Below are 19,550 nucleotides of genomic sequence, written 5' to 3' on the forward strand. Positions count from 1 at the left end.
TGCCATGTAATTTTAAATCTAAAACAAACCCAAGTGAATGCTTTCCAAGAATAAATTAAGGATTACATTCAAAAAGAAATGACTACTTATAATGTAATTATCTCACTTTAATGATGCTTAAAGTAATTAAACAATTTAACAGAGGGAAAAGAATCTGTGAAAGGTCCTGTTAACTGTTGACCATAGTACAAGAGTTTAAAAAAAAAAAAACACATTTTGTTTAAATTCCTCTCATGTTTAGATCTAACAAAAGCAATAATGTAATTCAAGTAGTAAGTAACATCAAATTCCTAATCATAATTGAAAAGACAGTACAAAATGTCTACTCTTTCCTATTTAACCATCTGGAACATGTTAGAGACTCCCTGAAAGCAAGAAAAATCTGCAAGTATAATTACACTCTGGGACTATTAGTATGACATGCTTCAATAAATACTCCTAATAGGATTTGCTGATATAATAATTGGCACTAAAATGGATGGATTTTCTTTATTTGGCTATTTGTTCTTACTGACTAAATACTCAAGAAAACCAATAAATTGTCCCTCCAATAGAAAACAAACAAACAAACAAAAGTCCATCAAGCAAGGACAAAGTGTGACAGGTTGCAGAGGCAGAACGTAAGGGATGAGCAAAGAGCAAAGATTTGCAAACACCTGAGTTCAATTTTTATTTTCCTGCCCACTGTTTCCCTTACTTTCTCCCCTCCTCCAACCCCAATCTGGCATGACTATCTGCTCTCTGGTCAGAAGTGACTTGGTTAGGGTTAAAACAAAATGTTATATGCCAACTTGGAGTTGGTCAAATTCTAGTAGGCTGAAGGCCTTCAGACAATAACATGGGAAAACATTCAAAACTCACTCTACTCCTGATGGGTTTGGAGATGTAACATTTAGTTACCTAAACTGGAAAGGTTAAGCAAAGGAAGAACCCAACCAACCAAGATGTTCAGGAAGACAGTTCTGCAGCTGAGCAACAGAGTGAAGAGGGCTGTTTTAATAGACTAGTTCTGATACATTGAGCAGCTGAACCAATGCAGCAACAGTGGGGTTGAATGAGACATTGGACTAAACCAACAAGAGGAAGAGGTGAAAAAGAGAGCCCCAATTGTCAGTATGTATCGATTATGAAAATAATTCATGTTTTCTGTACAAGTCTAGAAAATACAAGTAAATAAAAAGAATAAAATAAAAACCACCCACAACTGTTTCATCTAGAATTAATGCAAACATTTGTATATCTATTCTACAAATATAGAATACACATGTAATTCTTTACAGTGTTAATGATCAGTGCACATATTAAAAGCATCTTTATTCACTAAATTTTTAACATAATTTTATTATTAATTTTATTTCTTTTCAGCTGTGCTGGATCTTGCTTGCTGCATGCAGGCTTTCTCTAGTTGCAGCAGCCAGGGCTACTCTCTAGTGTGGTGCTCAGATTTCTCATTGTGATGGCATCTCTTGTTGCATAGCAAGGACTTACAGACTCCAGCAGTTGAGGCACATAGGCTTAGTTGCCCCATGGCATGTGGAATCTTCCCTGAGCAGGAATTGAACCCATGCACCCTGTGTTGGCAGGCAGATTCTTAACCACAGGACCAACAGGGAAGTCCACTAAATTTTTATACACACAACTTCTCATGTTATTAAAATATTCTTCTACATTGTATGTAAAATATTCTTATGTGTGTGTGAGAGAGTTTTTAAGCACAGTGTGGGACTTTAGTTCCAATTTTTTGCTATTAAAAACAATGCTATGAGTAGGCATCTTTCTGGCTAAAACTTTACTTTCATTCAGGATTATATTCTCTAAATAAGTCCTACACACACCAAGTGTCCTGTAATAGGAGTCTAGGTGTATATTAAAGACATTTAGTCAAGACTGAGTTTACAGGAGATAACAGATGTCTGAGAGAGAAGCTAATGAATTTTCAGTTATGTACATATTAATTATGAATAGGACATCCAAGTAGATCTGTCTAGCTGACTTCCAAAGTAGAGGGATATAAAGGTCTTCAGAATCAATGACATATTGATAATAATGGAATAGATGAGAGGACCAAGAAAAAGTATGTCAAGAGGAGAATGGATTACTCTGGAAACATTCCCATATTTAAAGAAGGGGGCAGTTATAGCCAGAAGATCAAGTAACAAAAAGAAAGAAAGAAAATGAATAAAGATAAGAGGAAAACCAGAAGTTGAGAGCAGAGAGACCATAATGTCCAGTTTCAAGAATTATTTTGAACCTGACAAAACAATCACAATCCCTTTGAGGATAACAGCAACACACATCTACACATCTATCAGATATCACATATTGTTTCACAATTGCAATAGTAAATCACACTGCATTCCTTCTGATGACCTCTTTTTGTTGTGAATCTGAGTTTATGGTAGGTGCTGTGATAAAAAGCAAGCACCATGTGGAAATCAACATGAAACAGGAAATGAGGGTCGCAGTGCCCAAGCTAAGCCCAAGACGTGAGAAGTTATGCAGTACTCTCAGATGCACACATCCTATTAGTAAGCAACTGTGGTCATTTAAGAATAAAATTAAAATATTACTTCTTCTTTGAATTCATGTGTATTATTTTTTCAAACAGCTGCTAAGTTGCTAGCACATACATACTTATTAAGTTTTTTGACCTAATTACTTAATAAATGTAGCTATTAGGTATTCCTTGGATTGAAGGATACTTTGAACTCAGAAATAGCCGTTACATCTTTACCAGACCCTTAGTTACATCCATTATACCCTTACTATGAATATATTCAAACTAAGAATCCCAAAAAAAGGTAGATAGTGAAAGCAAAACCTTTATTAACAAATGAATGGAAGATTTATCAATGTGAGTTTAGGAATAGAAGTATGGAATAGGAATATTCCAAAGATATAATAAATATTATTATAAATATTATCACAAATAATTCATAAATATTATTCACAAAATTAACAGATCAAAGGAGAAGAGCCAAGTGATGATTCCAAAAGTTACTGGTGAAACACCTGATTAACTTCAACACTTCTGATAAAATTTTTAGAAAAATCATTAAGATTTTTAAGAAACACTTTAGTTTATAAAGGATATCTAGAGAACACAGAAAATACTGCAGATAACTGTGAAATATATGAAGCATACACTTTAAAAACAGAAACAAGTCAAGGACATTCACTAATCACCACCTGCATTCCACTTGTACAGGGAATACTTAGTCTTTCTAGCATAGTATATATAACAGGAGGTGAAAGAATTAGTATGAAAGAAAACTTGGCCAGAAAATGGGAAACGAGAAACTGCATTATCACACATAGCATAATTTTGAGGACTAAGTCTAAAGGTGGCATACATTACTTTTACTCACATTCTAGAGACTGCTGCTGCTGCTGCTGCTAAGTCGCTTCAGTCGTGTCCGACTCTGTGCGACCCCGTAGACGGCAGCCCACCAGGCTCCCCCGTCCCTGGGATTCTCCAGGCAAGAACACTGGAGTGGGTTGCCATTTCCTTCTCCAATGCATGAAAGTGAAAAGTGAAAGTGAAGTTGCTCAGTCGTGTCTGACTCCTAGCGACCCCATGGACTGCAGCCCACCAGGCTCCTCCGTCCATGGGATTTTCCAGGCAAGAGTACTGGAGTGGGGTGCCATTGCCTTCTCTGTTCTAGAGACTAGAAGTCATTTAAGTGGACATTCCTAATGCAAGGGAGGTGGAAAATACAACCTAACTCTGTGCCCAGGAAGAAGAGGAAATTTTTAGTGTATATCTAGCCACCCTGTGCAACAAACCAAGCTGGAAAACAATTTAGTGCTAAAACTGAACGTGCATATATATATACTCTATGACCTAGCAATTCTATTCCTAGGTGGAAATGCCTGTACATGTATATACCACTAGACACTGTAAGAAACTCACTGAAGTATTGTTCTTAATAGCAAAAACAAAAACAGGATAAAATAATTCATCACATATTCATAACTAGTTATGAAAATAAATGTGCTACAGGGCAATGCAAATGAATCTTAATTGTGCTACAGAGCAATGCAAATGAATCTTAAAAGTAGATCTTAAGAAGAACACATACAATATACTGCTTTTATACTGTTCAAAAATAAATAAATCAATAGAGTATGTGTGTGTGTGTTAAGTCGCTTCAGTCATGTCCAACATTTTGCGACCCTATGGACTATAGCCCACCAGGTTCCTCTGTCCATAGGATTCTCCAGGCAAGAATACTGGAGTGGATTACTATGCCCTCCTTCAGAGTATCTTCCCAAGCCAAGGATCAAACCTGCCTCTCTTATGTCTCCTGCATTGGCAGATGGCTTCTTTACCACTAGTGCCACCTGGGAAGCCCCAGTAGAGTATATTACTTAAGTATAGATATATATGTAAAATGTATTTTAAATTAAAAAATAACAGTCACAAAATTCAGTATAGTGTTTACATTTAGAAGGTAACAAAACGGGGATGTGCTGAGAAAGGTTTATTTACACTGGGAGTTTCCACTGTATTGGTAAAATTCTATTTCTTAGGCTGGTATTTATACTACTCCTTGGTCCATATTAACATACTAAACAATATTTTATGTCTACTTTCTAATGGAAGGCAATAAATTTTTATTAAATGGATTAAGGAGATTACAGAACAGTATTTTATGGAGAATAACTTCAATGTTTTCAAATATTCAGCTAACCCTATTTCTTACCTTATTTATTAATCAAAATACATTGTCTTGATTACCTAGATAACTATTCAAGAAACTACTGGTTATCACATAAATGTAGTGAAGAATTTAGAGTTTATTTAAAAACTTTTAGCAGTTAACCATCCAATTACTTCCCCAATCATATGACCATTCAGTAAATTCTAACTGACAGCCACGTGGAAATCTCAATACTCTTCCTGAATTGTGACCATAGTGGTTATTTTTTGAAACTACAGAAGTATTAACAATGAACAATTAAGTGATGAAGACATAATAGCTCTAAGCAAGATTAAAGTACATGCAAAGGAAGAAATACTTGTATTCTGCCCCCCTGAGTAAAAGTGGGAGAAAGGAGGAGTTGTTTTCCACAGAATGATCTCCAGAGGAATTCCAATGAATAAAACTGTCAGGGCAAGAAGTAGGATTAGGATGTTAAGGAGCTATTAAATCCTTTTCTCCCAGCATTGTTTAAACTGTAGCTTCATTGTCTGATTATAAATCAACAGTATTATTTTTTAAAATATTGATGCTACAGAATTATGGAAAGTTTTCCATGTATACTACACATTTTAAATATTCTATCTCTGACTAACTTTGTGACAAACCTTAATATCAGATATCATTTTTGTACTGCAAGATGATAACTTATACTGAAACCTTGAAAACACTGACTACTTATAAAGAAAAATCATCTGACTGGATGAAAACTGAGATACCCAATATTAACTGAGGTAATGGAAAACAGTTTTATTTCAGTAATTCAAATTCTATGCATATCATAAAAACTGCTATAAATGCAATCCAAAGAGATTTACCATGGGAGTAATAACAGTAAGAGGCAATGAGGTTTGGAGAAGAGAAATTAGATGGGGCTTGAGAAGCAGGCACAAGAAATACCATCATTTAAAGAAGCTCCTATCTGGAAAGAAAGCAAGAGAAGACAGGCTCAAGCACAATGACAACAGTAGGAATATTTGGCTCTGAACCAAGAAATATCTCAATTAATGCCACTTGGGACTAGGGGCAAATCAAACTAATGAAAACAAAGGCATGTACAGTGTAATGACAAAATAAAGAATGACCAAAAGGAAATAACAGATAATCTCAATGCTACCTCAACAAGTGACCAGTATTTTCATGAATTTTTGACACTGACAGATTAAAGTAGAGAATGGGAATTGAGAGGGAAAAAAAGGTAAATTATACAACTGATGATGCTACAGTTGCAGGTCATATAAAAATGATTAATCATTTATAATAAGCAGATAAAAGCTGTGTGTAAGTTACAAGATATCCAAATTAACAAAGTCTTATTTAAAATATGTAGTACCTTTTAGTCATCACTAAACCTTCAACTTGTGGGGCTTTCCATTTGCCCTATTATCCCCACTATGTAAAATATTTCAAATTCTATATATAAGAGCTTAAATCTGATACCTGCCATAAATTCTTTCCAGACAATAGTCTTAAATACCCTCTCACTTTGAACTTCTTCAGTTTTAATTGTCTTTGTTACAGTACACACTAACTATACATGTGATGGTTAGAGATGATTAACCAGTAATTTCATGTCTGCTATCTTCAAATATTAAAGTTCACACTATAAAGTTTATAATAAAAGTATGCTGGTTTCACCAAGTAGAATAAAATTCCTTAATAAGAAAGTACTATATTTTATGCCTCAGAGAAAAATATTAGAATATTACAGTACAATATATAGTAACTTTTATCCTACTGAATACCCTTTGAGACTTATCTATATATCATTCATCATAGTCTACCTGTCCACTTTCTATATTTCCATATCACTGTCAAAATTAACAACATTATTCTCATGGCACCAGACTGCCAATTTAGACAAAATTAGTGTATCTCCCTTAAATGTGTCTCCAACATTAAATCACAAAGTTCTGTCAATTCTCTCATCAGTCGCTAAGAGATCTGGGGATTCTCTATTTACAAATCTTTGCCAAGGTTCTTACATAATGTACATGGGCTTATAAACCACTAGTCCATTATACACACAGAACAGTACCTTAAGAAATGTTTTTGATTTACTTACTTTCCTCCTAATTATTTGTCACAAGTTTTTTGTAATTGCCCAGCTAAAAACTATAAAATGTATATTCAAGGCCCCCCTTCAGTTTCTCGTGTCTTTTCTTCTCTCAGTTACTCACAAGGCTTTAAGATTCTAATTACTGGGATTATCCCTCAATTCCACATATATGCATAGCCATATACTTTCTGGGGAGGCCTTACAAATAGCTGTGAAAAGAAGAGAAGCGAAAAGCAAAGGAGAAAAGGAAAGATATAAGCATCCGAATGCAGAGTTCCAAAGAATAGCAAGGAGACAGCCTTGCTCAGTGATCAATGCAAAGAAATAGAGGAAAACAACAGAATGGGAAAGACTAGAGATCTCTTCAAGAAAATTAGAGATACCAAGGGAACATTTCATGCAAAGATGGGCTCAATAAAGGACAGAAATGGTATGGACCTAACAGAAGCAGAAGATATTAAAAAGAGGTGGCAAGAATACACAGAAGAACAATACAAAAAAGATCTTCACAACCAAGATAATCACGATGGTGTGATCACTCACCTAGAGCCAGACATCCTGGAATGTGAAGTCAAGTGGGCCTTAGGAAGCATCACTATGAATAAAGCTAGTGGAGGTGATGGGATTCCAGTGGAGCTATTTCAAATCCTGAAAGATGATGCTGTGAAAGTGCTGCACTCAATATGCCAGCAAATTTGGAAAACTCAGCAGTGGCCACAGGACTGGAAAAGGTCAGTTTTCATTCCAATCCCAAAGAAAGGCAATGCCAAAGAATGCTCAAACTACCACACAATTGCACTCATCTCACACGCTAGTAAAGTAATGCTCAAAATTCTCCAAGCCAGGCTTCAGCAGTACGTGAACTGTGAACTTCCAGATGTTCAAGCTGGTTTTAGAAAAGGCAGAGGAACCACAGATCAAATTGCCAACATCCGCTGGATCATGGAAAAAGCAAGAGAGTTCCAGGAAAACATCTATTTCTGCTTTATTGACTATGCCAAAGCCTTTGACTGTGTGGATCACAATAAACTGTGGAAGATTCTGAAAGAGATAGGAATACCAGACCACCTGACCTGCCTCTTGAGAAACCTATATGCAGGTCAGGAAGCAACAGTTAGAACTGGACATGAAACAACAGACTGGTTCCAAATAGGAAAAGGAGTACGTCAAGGTTGTATATTGTCACCCTGCTTATTTAACTTCTATGCAGAGTACATCATGAGAAACGCTGGGCTGGAAGAAGCACAAGCTGGAATCAAGGTTGCTGGGAGAAATACCAATAACCTCAGATATGCAGATGACACCACCCTTTTGGCAGAAAGTGAAGAACTAAAGAGCCTCTTGATGAAAGTGAAAGAGGAGAGTGAAAATGTTGGCTTAAAGCTCAACATTTAGAAAACTAAGATCATGGCATCTGGTCCCATTACTTCATGAGAAATAGATGGGGAAACAGTGTCAGACTTTATTTTGGGGGGCTCCAAAATCACTGCAGATGGTGACTGTAGCCATGAAATTAAAAGACTCTTACTCCTTGGAAGGAAAGTTATGACCAACCTAGATAGCATATTCAAAAGCAGAGACATTACTTTGCCAACAAAGGTCCGTCTAGTCAAGGCTATGGTTTTTCCAGTGGTCATGTATGGATGTGAAAGTTGGACTGTGAAGAAAGCTGAGTGCTGAAGAATTGATGCTTTTGAACTGTGGTGTTGGAGAAGACTCTTGAGAGCCCCTTGGACTACAAGGAGATCCAACCAATCCATTCTAAAGGAAATTAGTCCTGAGTGTTCTTTGGAAGGATGCTAAAGCTGAAACTCCAATACTTTGGCCACCTCGTGTGAAGAGCTGACTCATTGGAAAAGACTCTGATGCTGGGAGGGATTGGGGGCAGGAGGAGAAGGGGACGACAGAGGATGAGATGGCTGGATGGCATCATTGACTCAATGGACAAGAGTTTGGGTGAACTCCAGGAGTTGGTGATGGACAGGGTGGCCTGGCGTGCTGCAATTCATGGGGTCACAAAGAGTTGGACACGACTGAGCAACTGAACTGAACTGGACTGATACTTTCTTCAAAATTTGATCAAAATTTCTATTTTTTAAGAATACTTGCCTTCAACCCCATTTTGATCGTTTCTTAAAAATTTTCTACTATGTATTATGTTATACTTGTTCATATGCTTTGTTTTCTCATGCTGCAGTGACATAAAAATTCTATTATACAAATATATTCCTAGCCACAGCCATCGCAGAAGGTGATGGCACCCTACTCCAGTACTCTTGCCTGGAAAATCCCATGGATGGAGGAGCCTGGTAGGCTGCAGTCCATGGGGTTGCTAAGACTTGGACACGACTGAGCGATTTCACTTTCACTTTTCACTTTCATGCACTGGAGAAGGAAATGGCAACCCACTCCAGTGTTCTTGCCTGGAGAATCCCAGGGATGGGGCAGCCTGATGGGCGGCCGTCTATGGGGTCACACAGAGTCGGACATGACTGAAGCGACATAGCAGCAACAGCAGCAACCACAGCCATGGATGTTTCTTTTTAATTTTAATTTGATATTTCTTACACTAATTTCAATTTTTATAGCTAATTTATCAAAATACTAAGGAATCTTTTTCCCCCACTGAAATTACTTACTTATGTGGTACCTATATGGTTAATTTTATGTGTCAACTTGGCTAAGACACAGTGTCCAGATATACAGTCAAACACCAGTCTAGATGTCGCTGTGAAGGGTTTGTTTGTTTGGGTTTTTTTCCATGACATTAACATTTAAATCAGGAGACTTTGAATAAAGCAGATGACTCTCGGTAATGTGTGTAGTCCCTCAATTTATTCATTTAAAAACATATACTGTCTGCTGCGTGCTATCATACATTCTGAAGACTCAAAGTTGATCTAGATTCCTCTCCTCAAGGACTTGGGAGTTGGTGTGGTCCAGATGAAGAAACAAATAATTAAAATAATGTAATAAATATTATAAGGTTATGAGCTCAAGATACTATTCATGGAGCACAGGGAAGGGACTCATATATTAACTGAAGCTCCTACATCAATTGAATCTTAACTGCCTATTAATGAAAATATCACTCATCATTAAGAGTCACCCTTGGAAACCAATTACATACCTTAAAAATACAGAAATAAAGTAAAAACATTTTAAAAGAACAGAATGTGAAAACAAGCACAATATAAATACTACATTGTTACTATTCCTCTGGAGTGATTACTTTGTAAGAACTGGCTAAGGAATCTTAAGAGTAAGATTTAGAATGTTGAAGAATCTTTTCCCAGTTTAAAAGGCCAAACTGATTAACTCAAATTGGAAAGACACACAAATCTCACAGTTCATAAATCTCAAGCATACTATGTAAAATAAACATTGTAAAATGGGATTAGTCTTTCGATCTTTGAAATGCATATTAAATCATAAAATCCTTATTTTGAAAGCACCTTAAGTATACATGAAGAGTGACTGAAATTTAAGTTCATTTAAGGATACTTCCAATTAATTTGCCACACACTTTTTTCATACTTACAACTACACTACCATATATTACCAAGAAATATAAAAATTCAGGATCTATGTTCACAATGTAAAATATGACCACTAAATTTAAACATTAAAAAATTAACTTAAGAATAATAGTTAAATCTTTATCAGATAGTGTAACATGGTAAACGAAACAAAATCTTTTTTCTCCCCCTGGATTGGTCTTATATTTAAACAAGGAGATCTCCTTAATTACCAGTAGTCTGAGAATTTATAATATTTCACGACTCTATCAGATTGGTGTATTAATGACCATTATATAAAATGCCTGTCAATATCATTGTACAATATTTTTTTCTTTGGGTTAGTAATTATAAAGGAAAGCATCTTCTAACATTAATTAAACTGGTAGTATTATTAAATGAACACAATCTCATATTTTATCACAAATATTCTTTATCAACTAGTTAAACCTATAGTCCCATAGTGTGCATATAATAAACATGAATGAATGAACAAAATGTTAAATGAATGAACAAAATGTTCACAGGCCTGAGATTTCTTAGTCTGGAGTCTCATGACCTTGCTCCTATATTTTCATACGAGCACCGCTTTTTGATGAAGAGTCAGAGATTTTCCTTTGGGACTTTAGAGGCCCTCCATATATAGATCCTCTAAGAAACTACATAAAGAGTATCATGCTAATGTTTCATGAAACACCTGGAGCAAATTATGAGAGATCTCTATTGCACCTATAAAATACAAAAAACATTTGTATTCAAATATCTTGCTGCCAAGTTGAAAGTTCAACAACCTTTGTGCCTAGGCTGGAAGGTTAAAAAAGTCCTAAGAAATCTATTAGGATGCCACAAGAGCCCTAGGGGAACCCACGTTAACTAAACAAGGATTTAACTACAATATCCTTGAGTAAGTCACTTAACTTCTAGGAGCTTCCATTTCCTCATCTATGAAAAATTGAAGTTGGTCATGCCAAGATTCTACAGAAAGCAAAGCAAATTTACCTTCACTATTCCTTTGGAAGGCAAGAAGCTTCTAGAAGCCTTATTAAAAAGGGTGATAGACAGCTTTGAGACTTCAATAAAAAGCCAGACACTTTACCTCAAAATAATTTTCACAAGGACAAAACTTTGTATATAGTATCAGAAAGTTTAATGACCCTCTGAAGTGGTCCAAGGAACACATATTATAAATTTCTGTTCTGTAAATTTATACAGAATTCAGTAAACTGGGGACATGTTACTAAGTTTGGAGGGGGAAAAAGCACTTTGTACCTAAATCTTTTGGGTTTTTTTTTAGCAAATGAAATTTACTTTAAATTTCAAGTATTAGCAAAGAGGAATCAATTACTTTTGTGACTATCAAAGAGAAACCTGGTTTTGAAGAACTGAAAACGACTAGCTTAGATAATTAAGCTATGCTGGTAAATCAAGAGTTCCAGATTAACTGACACCCTTATGATTATATCTCAATCTCAATTCTAATGAACCAACTGTAACAAAAATATTTACTTAGGAATTCCAAATTTAAACAAATAGGTGTTCCTTTTGATTTTTTATTTGGACAATCCATTTAGAGATAGGCCTCCAATAAAGATATAAATGAAATACAAAATATTTAATTGCTAAAATGGCTTAAATTTCTGAAAGATTAAATAGCAATCATGTATTTTGAGTTTAATGGTTTCATCACATTATAATTTATAATTAAGATAGGCTGTCTATTAAGCTGCAACTTGAATTTGCTCATTATTTTACACTGCTAAGAGAAAAAAATAACTTTTCCAATGTAAAAAGAAAGAAAGTAGAGGGGCCAGACTTAGCACACAGAGGGAAAAAAGAAACAATTATACAATTCTGTAGAGATTAATTAAATACATGCATCTAATATTGGTGTTAAGGTTTTACAAATCATCTTCAGAATAAGCCAAAAGGATACTAATATCTGCTCTTACAGCAGAGGTTCCAATGTAGATTTTTGTGTGTGTGTGCATGCTGCTGTTAGGATTTCTCCTGTCTAAAATGGGTCCCTGGGGAACTAGCAAGAAGAAATTCTATTATTATTTTCTGATGCAATAAAGGGAGAGGCTTTTCCAGTACTGAATTTAAGGAAAATACGTAATGACTCTGCTCCAGTTGTTATGGCAATATCCGTATCAGGAATATAAAAGTAAAATGGCTACAATTTCTGGCATATTCCTTTTTTTGTGTTTTTAGTTAAACAATATTTAATTTTCTTAAGGAAGATTTTTTCATTAGATTATGGAGTCATAAATTAAAACTTTTATTATAAATTACAGTTTGTACAATTCACAAAAGAAAAACATTTAAACACAATTACATACTCCACTTATAGCAACAGGGATTCTTGCTTCTACAATGTTTTATTTACAAATTACTGAGGAATTACTGTGTTTACTTGAATAACTTGCATATTTCCCAGCAAATATCTGGAACTTAATTTACAGTCATCCTTACAAGCCTAAATTTATCTTCTAGAGTCTTCTGTTTATCAAAGATTGGTACACTTACTAAAAATGATAACCAGTAGCAGAGTTAAATTAGAATCTAGATTTAGCACTTCTCTCCTCTTTGGTTGTTTTAGATTTCTAAGAAGATTTCTTAGAGCTGCAGATAAATGGGTGAGGGTAGACTTCATATGTAAATTCCTTTATGCAAGAGAGCAGGAAATTAGTCAAAAAATCAGAGCTTTATTCCCAGGATTTGCAACTAACCTGCTTTTGTGACATCAGGTATAAGATAACTTCTTAGGAATTCAGTTTCTGGAGTCTGTAAAATAAGGATATCGGAGCACATGATCTCCAAGTTCATTTCCCATTAAAATAGTTAAGTTTACATTTATGGAAGTGTAGGAAACAGAACTGGAGTTAAGTCCATTTGAGACTACAGCTATGTATGTAGAAACAGAAGATGGCAAAGAAATGTCAAAAACAAAATACAAAGATCACATTTAAAGTTCCCTCTCACAAGTTATGTTTGGGCTTATGACTAAAAATGGCCAGAAAGCCCACCACTTTTATCCAAATCCCCAGCATCGTCCCTTCAAGATGCCACTATTCTAATGTCCACGGGAGTGCAGCCTATGAGTGTGTTTTCTTCCAATATAACCCTTCCTGTACCTGGTCCAAGAAGAACTGATCCAGCTCATCTAGATCAGGGGTTAGCAGATTTTTCTGTAAAAGGCCAGGCAGCAAATACATCAGATTTTACAGGCTATCCAGTCTCTGTACAGGATAGCAAGTACTCAATTCTGCCTTCAATGTGTAGAAGCAATCATAGACTACACAAAAATGAATGGGCATGGTGGCTATGTTCTAATAAAACTTTACTGAAAACAGACTGTAGGCAGGATCTGGCCCACAGACTGCAGTCTGCCAACTCCTGATCTAGATCACACCAAGAAACAAGATGGTATAAATCAGCTATTCTAAAGTTTTCAGAGTCCTTTCACAGCCTAGAGTAAGAGACAGCATAATACAGTAGAAAGTACTATGCAGGTACTTCGTGTGTGTGTGTGTGCGCGCGCGCATGTGTGCATGTGTACGCATGCACACTCAGTTGTGTTCGACTCTGCAATCCCATGGACTGTAGCCCACCAGGCCCCTCTGTCCATGAGATTGCCAGGTAAGAATACTGGAATTAGTTGCCATTTCCTCAGTTCAGTTTCTACTCCAGGGGATCTTCCCAATTCAGGGACTGAACCCATGTCTCTTGGGTCTCCTGCATTGGCAGGTGGATTCTTTACTACTGTACCACCTGGGAAGCTCCAGATGTACATACTAGATGCTTAATAAATATAGATTTCCTTTCTCTTCTCAATACCACCATCCCTCAAAAGTTACTTCTAGAAATCACTTATTCTGGCCCTCTCACAAGAGGTGGTCCTTGGTCCTGACAAATATGCTCCTGGTAAAAAGTTGGCTTAAAGCTCAACATTCAGAAAACGAAGATCATGGCATCTGGTCCCATCACTTCATGGGAAATAGATGGGGAAACAGTGGAAACAGTGTCAGACTTTATTTTTTTGGGCTCCAAAATCACTGCAGATGGTGACTGTAGCCATGAAATTAAAAGACGCTTACTCCTTGGAAGGAAAGTTATGACCAACCTAGATAGTATATTGAAAAACAGAGACATTACTTTGCCAACAAAGGTCCCTCTAGTCAAGGCTATGGTTTTTCCAGTGGTCATGTATGGATGTGAGAGTTGGACTGTGAAGAAAGCTCAGTGCTGAAGAACTGATGCTTTTGAACTGTGGTGTTGGAGAAGACTCTTGAGAGTCCCTTGGACTGCAAGGAGATCCAACCAGTCCGTTCTAAAGGAGATCGGTCCTGGGTGTTCATTGGAAGGATTGATGCTGAAGCTGAAACTCCAATACTTTGGCCACCTCATGCGAAGGTTGACTCATTGGAAAAGACCCTGATGCTGGGAGGGATTGGGGGCAGGAGGAGAAGGGGAGGACAGAGAATGAGATGGCTGGATGGCATCACTGACTCGATGGACATGAGTTTGAGTGAACTCCGGGAGTTGGTGATGGACAGGGAGGCCTGGCATGCTGCGATTCATGGGGTCGCAAAGAGTGGGACATGACTGAGCGACTGAACTGAACTGAACACTATACCACTGGAGAAGGGATAGGCTACCCACTTCAATATTCTTGAGCTTTCCTTGTGGGTCAGCTGGTAAAGAATCCGCCTGCAATGCAGGAGACCTGGGTTTGATCTCTGGGTTGGGAAGATCCCCTGGAGAAGGGAAAGGCTACCCACTCCAGTATCCTGGCCCAGAGAATTCCATGGACTGTATAGTCCATGAGGTGGCAAAGAGTCGGACACAACCGAGCGACTTTCACTTCACTATTGTACCAAGATTTTAGTGCTCCTTCACTCCTCCCCTTGCCCACCCCGTTAATCCAAAGCTGCAACTTCATAACCTTATCCATCTGGGCCCCAAATGTCAGTATTACTTCACTCACTACTGGCCCTGGGGAGGTGTAAAGAAATAGAGAAGAGAGAGAAGAGGGTAGAGAGGGAGGAGATTCAGGTGGAGGGCAGGTGAGTGGTAGCATTACCTCCCTTTCCTGACTCTAAAAAGGAGCCAGGTGCTAGCCTACTGTTAATTTAAATGAAAACATGGTCATACTGGTGGGAATAAAGAACATTTCACTTTATGTGAAGTGCTCCCCATTGAAAGAACTCAGTTGCAACAGAAGGAAAAAAACCACAGTCAGCCTTTTTCTTCTGCTTTTATCTAGATCACTCTACCTCCAGCTGTGAAACTGACTAATGTTTTCTAAGCTCCAAGGAGCTTACTAGTAACCATGGTTACTGCTTCAAAACAGTACAAAAAAGTAGGAGGGGATAGCAATTTGAGGAGAAAAACAGTTTTCCTGATTTTCATTAAATGAAGCTAGGTAAAGTAACAAGAGATAGATAGACTGATGGCTGGACAACGGCCTCAAGACTGTTATTGAGGTGCTTAATCGCTTAGCCCCACAGATCGAGTACCTCAATGGATCAGTTTATCTTATCCAAGAGTGGTCCCCCAAAGCTAATTTAGTCCTTTACAATGAACAGTATCTTATAAACTCAACTAATATCCTTGCCAGGAAGTCAGTGAATTTGCTTTCCAGCAGAACAGTTTACTTGGGAAAAACAAATTAAAAGCATAAGGTTCCTTAGAAGTATTTGAGACTAAGAAGGTACCTATAGCTTTAATATAAAGCTGCCCAACTTATTCTTCTTAACCTTCATTAGTCAAAAGGTTTTCATCAAATGTTTCTCTTTTCAAACTTCTTAGCAACCTTCCCAAGTTAATTAATTCATACATATGCAGTGTCTATCATGTTTCAGGCATTGTACAAGACAACTGGATACATCACAATAAAGATGCCTTTATGAAACTTAACATCTAACAGAGAAGAGAGACATTAAATACACAATTGCAAATTCTGTTAATGTGCTATTAATGAAAAATTAAAACCTAAATGGTATTTACTGGGATATCAAGAAAAATATTCCGAATAGTAATAATGGGAGCCACCTTCACTGAGCCTTCACCAAGTGCCAGGCAATGTGCATTCTTAAGTTAATATGCTTTGTCTCATATATGTCTCAGAATGATTTATAAGAAAGGTAGAATTATTCTTGGTTTGCAGAGGAGGAATCTGATGCCTAGGAGATCAGGTCATTTGCCTACATATACCTAATTTCTGATTCATTTTTCTTACCCATAATCACACATCTTTCCTACCACATATCCAAATATCAGTATTAACTATTAAATTTTACTCAAGAGTTCTCAATTCTTGTTCCATCTCTAGAAATAACTGAGCCTGGGCTTAAATCAAGTCATTTCACCTTTGGGTCATTTCCCAAAATGAGACAGATTAGATGATATTAAGGTTTTCCTAGCTTTTGAACTCTACAGTTTTATGATTACATAAATTTTTTCCATATCAGCATTTATACCTATCATATTTTATGGATCATACGGTATAATTCAGGCAAGTATCTAAATATGAACAATTCATTAGTTAATCATTCCACAAATAATCACTGGTCACCTCTGTTCCAGGTACTCTTCTAGGTGTTAGAAATACAGTAGTAGGCAAAACAGTTAAAAATCCCTGCCATGGAGGCACTTAAAATTTAGTGAGAGGAGAGAGATGATAAATAAAACAAGTAAATAATGTAGTCTGTTAGAATACAGTAAGTACTATGGAGAAAAATAAATCCGGGAAGGAGTACAGGAAGTGCTAATTCCCCCAAGCCTCTTAGGAGCAGGAATTTGTTAGGCACTAAGGCAAATAAAGATAAGCACTGAGTCCCTGCCCTTGACCTGATCCACCCAAGTAAATACAAATATGAGGAATTTTAGAAAAAACAAATAAACAAAGTACCATGGGAACACACAGGAAAGAGCCACAAAGCAGAAGCACCGAGTTGCAAACTGGATTTTGCTTTCTTACACACACAGAAAAACAGAAAGAAAAAAAATCATGTAAAAAAGAATATTAGCTCTATATTTTAAAGTCATGTTTCAAAATTTTACAAAACCTCACTGATAAATGTTTTTTAAAGATAGGAAAAGATATAAACAGATTATTTTCCTGTTTGGGAAAGCTATTATTAAGATACAAACTGATCCAAAAACTGCAGGCTTAATATAAATCAAATAAAAACTAAAGTATGTTTTAGAAATATAATCATTTAAGAATCTATACCACAATAAAAGGGTAAAAGAGTAAATGTATAAGGAAAAACAAGGAAACTTTGAAAAAGAAGAGTAATGAGGGTAGATATACCTTAATGATCAGGAAAACAGTTATATTTTCTCCTATTTGCATTTCCTTCTACTAACTTTTCTATTGTTCTACAAGTAGCAACCACTTCCTTGGAGAAGTTTAGATAAATATTTAACATTTGCCTTTTGAGTTAAAGAAAGGATTTTGCAGCAAGATAAGTCTTGAAGGTCTGGTTTTCCCAAAGAAAGACATTTTTTTTACACTAATGTTTTCTGACCAAGCTTGAAAGACTCAAGAGTGCAGTTTCTTTCACTTTAGAGAGCAGATACCCCTTTTGCTCATGATAGCTAGAACACAATGCCTACTACCTAGGGTAGAAGGAGGATAAAACCGAGAGACTATAAATTAAAGCCTCAGATTCCCAATTCTGGGGCTTCCCTGGTGGCTCAGTGAAGAATCTACCTGCCAATGGAGGAGACAGGGGTTCGACCCCAGGAAGACCCCACGTGCTGCAGAGTAACTAAGCCCATGGGCCGTAACTACTGAGCCTGTGCTCTAGAGGCCCAGAGCTGAAACTACTGGGCCCACGTGTCACAGCTCCCGAAGCCTGCTGCCCTAGAGCCTGTGCTCCCACAAGAAAGCCACTGCAACGAGAAGTCCGTGCACTGCAGCTAGAGAGTAGTCCCCGACTCAAGGCAACTAGAGAAAGCCTTCACAGAAACGAAGATTCAGCATAGCCAAAAAAAAAAAAACAAAAAACAAATCCTGATTCTGGCCAAAGGACTGTGGGATAAAGACATTAAGACTGAGACAGGAGAAGCAAGTGATTAGACCAGTACTTCCTTTACCCAATCCAGGTCGAGGCTGCAAAAGGAAAGGAATGTCTGAAAGATTGAGGAAATCTGGGAGTTAGAATGGTTCCTGCTCTGCTTCTTGTTGAGTAAGTGGAAAGTCACCGCCTTCCAGAAACATCCTGTGTACCCCCACTGCCCACCCCCACCAAGCCATTATTCTCCCCTCATACACACCCTGGGCTCCCCAGGTGGCGCCAGTGGTAAACAACCTGTCAGCACATGCAGGAGACACAAGAGACGTGAGTTTGAGCCCTGGGTCGGGAAGATCCCCTGGAGAAGGAAATGGCAACCCTCTCCAGTATTCTTGCCTGGGAAATTCCACAGTCAGATGAGACTGAAGGCTATAGTCCAAGGGGGCCAGAAGGGAGGGGCCAAAGAGTCGAACACAACTGAGCGACCGAGCACATACACTCCTAGAACAAGCTGGGGCGAGCCACACCAGAGCATATGCACAGAAGCCCAATCCGATACAGGAAGGGTGTGACACCTGCTCTGGGGTCTCCTTTTTCTTCTATGTGCCATGAAAGGCTCTGGGAAATTCCTAGGTGCTCTAAACTAGTGCAGAAAGGTAACTTAAGATGGTGATTTTAAGTTTGCCAGAAGAGGTCCCTGTAACAGGGGCAAAGCGGCTCCACAGCAGAGGCCTGGAAAAGAGACCACCTGGCTAGTGAGTCGATGGGAATCCCAAACCAGACCTCAGGTTATCCATGACACCTGAGCAAATGGCAATAGCTCCTGGGAACCAAGAGAACAGATGCTGTGGTAACATTAGTTGTAACCTGCAGCCTCGGACGTCTGAAGAATCCTCGAGGACAGCGCTGGTAGCGCCACAGTAGTCACGGTTCCAGGAAACAGGCTGACCAGTTACTTTAAAGGAGAGACCAGTAAGAAACAGAGAAAACAGCACATGGACTTGATGGTTCTGGTATCCTTCCATGACTACAAGGTCACACAAGCATCCATTAAGATTCCACTGTGGGAAAGCAAGGGCAAAGAGATGATACCTGAATGACTAGTATCCAAACAGAGACTGAAATATCCAAAGAGATCAGTTTAAATTACTAGATATGACTTAGTTTACCAGCTTGGAATAACACTGGTACTCTTCCTCCAGTTACCCAGTACCCAGGGTTCATCAAAAGGAAGACAGGGCTTTTA

General features: G+C 37.5%; 1 protein-coding gene across 7 annotated transcripts in view; it reads right to left on the minus strand.

The window, feature by feature from the left end:
• Positions 1 to 19,550, minus strand: part of NCOA1 (nuclear receptor coactivator 1) — a 219,238-nt gene that overhangs the window by 116,727 nt on the left and 82,961 nt on the right. Inside the window, exon 1 of one of the 7 annotated variants that reach the window (XM_044926184.2) lies at positions 13,010 to 13,064. The exons of the other annotated variants lie outside the window; for them this stretch is intronic. The gene's annotated coding sequence lies outside the window, so the exon portion shown is untranslated. Of the gene's footprint in view, positions 1 to 13,009; positions 13,065 to 19,550 lie in introns of those variants that run through there. 7 annotated transcript variants of the gene reach the window in all.

This window comes from Bubalus bubalis, chromosome 12 (assembly GCF_019923935.1).
Source record: "Bubalus bubalis isolate 160015118507 breed Murrah chromosome 12, NDDB_SH_1, whole genome shotgun sequence".
NCBI classification, from domain to species: Eukaryota; Metazoa; Chordata; class Mammalia; order Artiodactyla; family Bovidae; genus Bubalus; species Bubalus bubalis.